This window comes from Adiantum capillus-veneris, chromosome 29 (assembly GCF_014529385.1).
Source record: "Adiantum capillus-veneris isolate H3 chromosome 29, ASM1452938v2, whole genome shotgun sequence".
NCBI lineage: Eukaryota > Viridiplantae > Streptophyta > Polypodiopsida > Polypodiales > Pteridaceae > Adiantum > Adiantum capillus-veneris.
Window position 1 is genome coordinate 38,192,134 of NC_140959.1, and position 6,329 is coordinate 38,198,462.

Below are 6,329 nucleotides of genomic sequence, written 5' to 3' on the forward strand. Positions count from 1 at the left end.
TTTCGTTGATTCCATGGTGATTTTTGTTGATACCATGATGATGTTTTGTTGATACCATGGTTATTCTCGGTGATACCATGATGTTGTTTCGTTGATACCATGGTTATTCTCGGTGATGCCATGATGATGTTTCGTTGATACCATGGTTATTCTCGGTGATGCCATGATGTTGTTTCGTTGATACAATGATTATTCTCGGTGATATCATGATGCTTTTCGTTGATACCATGGTTATTTATTCATTTTTATTGATATAATGATGATATTTTGTTAATACTTTGATATCATGATGCTTTTCGTTGATACCATGGTCATTTATTCATTTTTATTGATATAATGATGATATTTTGTTAATACTTTGATGGTATTCATTGATCACTACATTGATAAATGTTGTTTTATGTAGTATATACACATATCATTTGTATCACGTAATCACACATTTTGTACTTTTACGTTTATACTTTATGTACCATATGTTGTCGTGCGTATATATGTCGTCAAAAGAGTGGCTTCGCGAACCATCTCTTATGGCATTGTGAACGTAATTATTTCATTAACGATGCTAATAATTTTCATGATATGTTCTTTTTGGAGTCTATGATCTATGTAGGATTGATCAAAGAATTGATTTTATGAAGACAAACTTGGTGACAATAAAAGATTTATGAAGATATGTTTGGTGATGCCATATTGATGACAACATGAAGACATGTTTGGTGATGCGATATTGATGACAAGCTACACAGCAGATTCACGGAGACACTTTTGATTACAAGCTAATCGATAGCTTTTATACCTCTTTATTGAACCTTTGTATTCATTATTGTATTTGATAGGATAGGAGTAATGTAACTCCTCATAAAACATTCATTGTAAAAGGAGTGATGTAGCTCCTCGTAAACATTTGTATATTTAATGATTTTTATAATATAACGGTGGGTGTATATAGAGCTGTGGGTTTTTCCCTTGATCCCCCAAGGGTTTTTTCATCCACAGTTAGGGACCCTTATTTGAGCGGAGGTGTTGAGCTTATATGTGAAGCTACTCAATATATGGCTTCTCTATATATGGCACCCAGGTCCCCTCTATATATACATCATCTCATGTGTGTATTCTACACACTTTGGGGTTCTACTTCTGTGCTCTCTCCTTCTCTCTCAACACATCCCGTGTTGGAACAGGAAACTCGTCATGAAGCATGCTGATGACTCTATCTTTTAATTCATTCAGTACTTCACTCCAGGTGTTTAGTATTTAGTGTCTAAACACCTGAGAGCAAAGACCGCGCATGCATGAAATCACCTTCTTGCCTCCATCATCCAAGATGATGCCGCCGCTGAAGTCGACGGAGTAAGGCAAGCCCTCTTGCCGCTGACGCATGAACCTGGGTGTCTCGTTAGGGGTCTCTACCGGCGTGTGAACTGGAGTCTGCGCCCCGAAGCTAGGAGTGTCCACTGGAGTGACTCCTGGAGGAGCAGCTAGTGGTGTGTAGCTACGGGGAACGGTAGTCAACTGCGCAAATCCTGATGTCGATGGCGATGCCGTGGCTGGTGTCGGGACGTGCAAAGAAGGGGAGGGTAAAGAGCCTCATCGAACACGAGGCAGTGTCGAAGCATCGGTGGCGCCACCCCCACAACAATCGCCACCGCCACCACTAGAGCGCCGGTGCCTAGACGAGTGTGAAGATCGTCTCGTCGACACCGAAGCTTCAGAGCGCGCTGAGGACTCCGAAACAGAGGGAGATGCGGATGGAGTAGGAACGCGCGATGGTGCGCCAAAGAGATGACGCTCCACGTACCACTGTCTCTGCTGGGGTGACAAAGAAGAAAGAAACTCCTCATCATCCATACCTGCATTAAACACACGAACATTTAAGCTTAATATTGAATGAATGGAGTAGAAAACATGGACAAGTAGATAGATAGATAGATATATAGATAGATAGATAGAGAGAGAGAGAGAGAGAGAGGAGGAGGTGCTCGTCCTCTCTGCTTATGAGAACATACCTAGAGCATACGTACCTGGAGTGGACGGAAAGACCATTAAATACAATGACGCAATGACGCATATAAATACAATGACGCAATGACGCAAATACTTAAAGAGCCAGAGTTTTTACAAAACAGAGCAAAATTGTTCAAAACGGAGAATCGTACAAGAACTTGAATGTGCTTGTAGCTTTGGAATGTTCAAAGGCTAGCAGCAACAGAAAGCGTTCTTCTTCTATTTAACCTGAGTGATGGAAGAGGCAAGTGCATAACTCTGAATTTACAAAACGGAGCAAAATTGTTCAAATATAATATTTATGGATTCAAGAGATCTCTCTCTCATCCTCGCATAGCTCAGCATAACTTCCTATATATATAAAGAGCTCTCCGTTTAAATAGATGTCCTCTGTTTCATTTTGTAGATCATCTGCATGTACCCCATAGAGAGTAGAAGCTTGATGTTCATCTGGCACCACCTCCACGGCTTCTGATTAAGCATCTTCTCCGATCTCCTGCATTGATGCCACTGTGATTGGCACATGGTAGCCTTCATACGTCCGTGCACTACAAGGGGCTACCTCTATGACGTACCACCAGTTTGATGCAGACTTTGTAGGATGAAATATCACCTGCCAGAGCCACATAACTTACATGAGAGCTTCCAATCACATAAATTCTAAAATGGGATGTTAACTATTTACATACTTACTTGTTCACAATGCTCGGGTAGTACGAAAGTGTCTCTTAGGTCAGTCCATTTCTTAGTTGAATCCACCTCAAGAAAACCAGACTCTTCTCTACGCACAGTAGCGTTGCGACCCTCCATGATTATCTTGCACCATTGCACGTCGAACAAGTCGACAAAAAATCCTCTATAATCGATCCTCAAAATCTCTTGTAGCTTGCCGAAGTAAGTGAGTTGCACCACCACAGGATCTGCATCAGAGGACCGTCGTTGACTAAACTGTTCAAATTTTGCCATGATTCCATAATCTTGAGTAAACCGTTTTCTGTCGATCCGTTCCACCCTAAAATGTCGACCTTTACACCGTGCTGCTGAGGAATCCGTAGCACACCATCTGAAGATTTATTCTCCTCATCCCATGATGCTAGGGCGGCCATGGACTTACATTCGAAGAAATGATTGATGCGAGGAAGCAGAGAAAAATATCGCAAAACGTTTTGCGGAATTTTTGTTCCGTGGAGATCTACTCGATATCTTTCGGAATCACATTTCGGACACTTCTCCATGTTTATGTATTCCCCTCTGAAAAGAATGCAGTCATTAGGACAAGCATGGATCGAATTGTAATCCATCCCCAAGTTTCGCAAAATCTTTCTTGCTTCCTCTCGGGAATCTGGCATCACATTATCAGCTGGTATTATGTGCTCTTTGAGCAATCTACACAACATAAAAATACGGTACAATTATGTAAAAATCTATAAGATCATTATACATTTAGAGTTTTATTAAAGTAAACTAATTATAATAGATCATTTGAAAAGCGTTGTGCGCTAGTGTCACTCCATCCAAACTTTGTCTGCATGTTGAGAAGAACCAGGAGCGCTTTCAATCTAGATATATACACGTGCTCCATTATACAATGGCGTATCGGCTTCACTTTTCATATCATCATATACAAGTCTTTCTTAATCCATGATCGTCTCGATCATTTTATCAATCTCGGGCTCAAACATTGCCTCGTTGGGAATGTGGTTTGCATGATCATCCCCCGAGCTGTCAGAGGCTACATCTTGTGTCCTCACATCTTGTGTCCTCACATCTTGTTGCCCTCGCTACGCTCTTTGATGGCTATGTGATGGAAAATTTCCATAGCCTGCTCTGATTTGCTGAAAATCAACCTGCAAAATAGCATTTTCTACAAAAACGATGCAAAAACAGCAAATCCCACTTTTTTCTTAATCTTTGGCCCTCAACGAGCATCAAAACATCAAAATCTCTAAAGACTCAAAGAACCAAATTTGTTCCTTATAATGTAGGCTTCAATCGCTTCATATATCACTTTTTCAAAATCCCCAATTAACACCTTCAAAAATGCCCCAAAAAGTGCCTTCCAGATCAAAAAAATTTATTGGACGAAAACAATCCACACATTCTTTTACACAGTGGAATTACTTTAAAACGACGAAAACTTCCTAGAAAAACAAAATTTATTACTAAAACACCTCAAAATCAAGTCCTGCTACAATCTCCCCTTTTCAAAATTAACTCTGTCCTCAGAGTTGGAAGGAGGGAAATTCGCTTTGCAAAACACTAAGATCAACCCATGATGCATCCTCTACTGGATAGTTCTGCCACTTAACCAAAACTTCCACAATGTCTCTATTTCTCAAATGTTTGACACGCCTATCTAGCACTAAGTCTGGTTCTACTGTCAATGTTCCGTCATCTTTCAACTTAGAGTTGTCGTGTAAAACATGATGCACGTTAGGAACATACTTTTTCAATAAACTCACATGAAATACAGGATGCACTTTGACATGAGAAGGCAATTCCAATTTGTAAGCTAATGAACCAATTCGCTTCAAAATTTTAAATGGTCCAGCAAATCGTGGAGACAATCGCTTATCCTTTCCAAGAATCAAATGAGACTTCTCGAGAATAACCTTTAAGAAAACCATATCCCCAGTTTCATACTCCACAACCCGATGTTTCTTGTCATAATACAATTTATGTCTCTTTTGGGCTTCTCTAATATTCCCCTGATTTTGGCCAACTCGTTATCCATTTTCTCAAGCATCTCACGTGACAGTTCTACCTTATTCTTCGAGCTAAGAAAATTTATAGGTGTGGGACAGTTATAGTCATCGATTCACTCTCTCCGTTTCCCCATCGGTTTGAGGATGAAAAGCAGTAGACATGCGTAACTGGGTACCTATAGAGTCAAAAGTCGCTCTCCAGAAATGAGAAGTGAACTTAGAATCTCTGTCAGACACTATGCTCTTGGGCATGCCATGCAAACGAAATATCTCTCAAACAAGCGTGCAATGGTCAAAGTAGTATCAGTTATTTTCACGGGAAATAAGTGAGCCTGTTTTGTGAGTCTATCTACCACCACAAAGATCGATTCATACCCTCCACGAGTAGTAGGAAGTCTAATGATAAAGTCCATGGATATAGACTCCCACTTCTGTAAAGGAATGTCTAAGGGTTGAAGGTCACCAGGCATCCTCTTATGTTCAATTTTAACTTGTTGACATTGAAAGCATTCACGCACATAATTCTTAACATCCAATTTCATACGTGGCCAAAAGAATGAACTTTTAATCTTTTCATATGTCTTATTCAATCCAGGATGACCAGGAAAAGGTGAGTTATGACACTCATGCAGAATTTGACTCTTAAAAGCAGAATTTGCAGGAATACACAAGCGGTCATAATAATACAGATTTCCCTTATATAAGTGATACATGTTCTCATACATCTCACCAATATTCTCACGCAAGAATTTCAAAATAGGCATGTAAAAAGAAGCATTTCCAACTTCGGCATGTATCTCATCAATCAAATTGGATCGCACAACAGTCAACAAATTACACATGGGCCTACGACTCAATGCATCTGCAACTTTATTTTCTTTCCCACACAAATACTTCAAGTCAAAATCATACTCAGCCAGCAATTCTATCCGGCCATCTCCTTTGTCTGTTGTTTAACAATGGCTGAGTGAAAATATACTTCAAACTTTGATGATCAGTACGCAATTCAAATTTGACACCAAGCAAAAGATGACGCCAATGTTTCAATGCATGAACAACAGCAAGCAATTCTAGATCATGTGTTGCATAGTTCAATTCATGTCGTCTTAATTTCCTAGACTCATATGCAACCACTCTTCCTTCTTGTGTCAAAACACACCCTAGTTGTTCACCACTAGCATCACATGACACAACAAATGGTTTGCCCATCTCAGAAACTTTCAAAACACAATTTTCTGCTATTTTAGCCTTCAAGGTCTCAAAAGCAGTCTCACAGGTAGAAGTCCACACAAAACCCTTGTCTTTCTTGGTCAATTCGGTCAAAGGACTTGCTATCTTAGAGAAATCTTTAATGTGTGCTCTCTCATATTGTGCTAGACCCATAAAGCTTCTCACATCCCTTAATGACTTTGGTGTTAGCCACTCCACAATAGTCTTAACTTTGTCAAGGTCAATGTGAATCCCCTCTTTAGAAATCACTCTTCCCAAATACACAATCTGATCCTTTGCAAAAGAACACTTACTTGGTTTGGCATACAATTTATGTTCACGCAAAACCTCAAATGTTTTCTTTAAGTGCAATGCATGATCTTCTTCATTCTTAGAATACACAAAAAT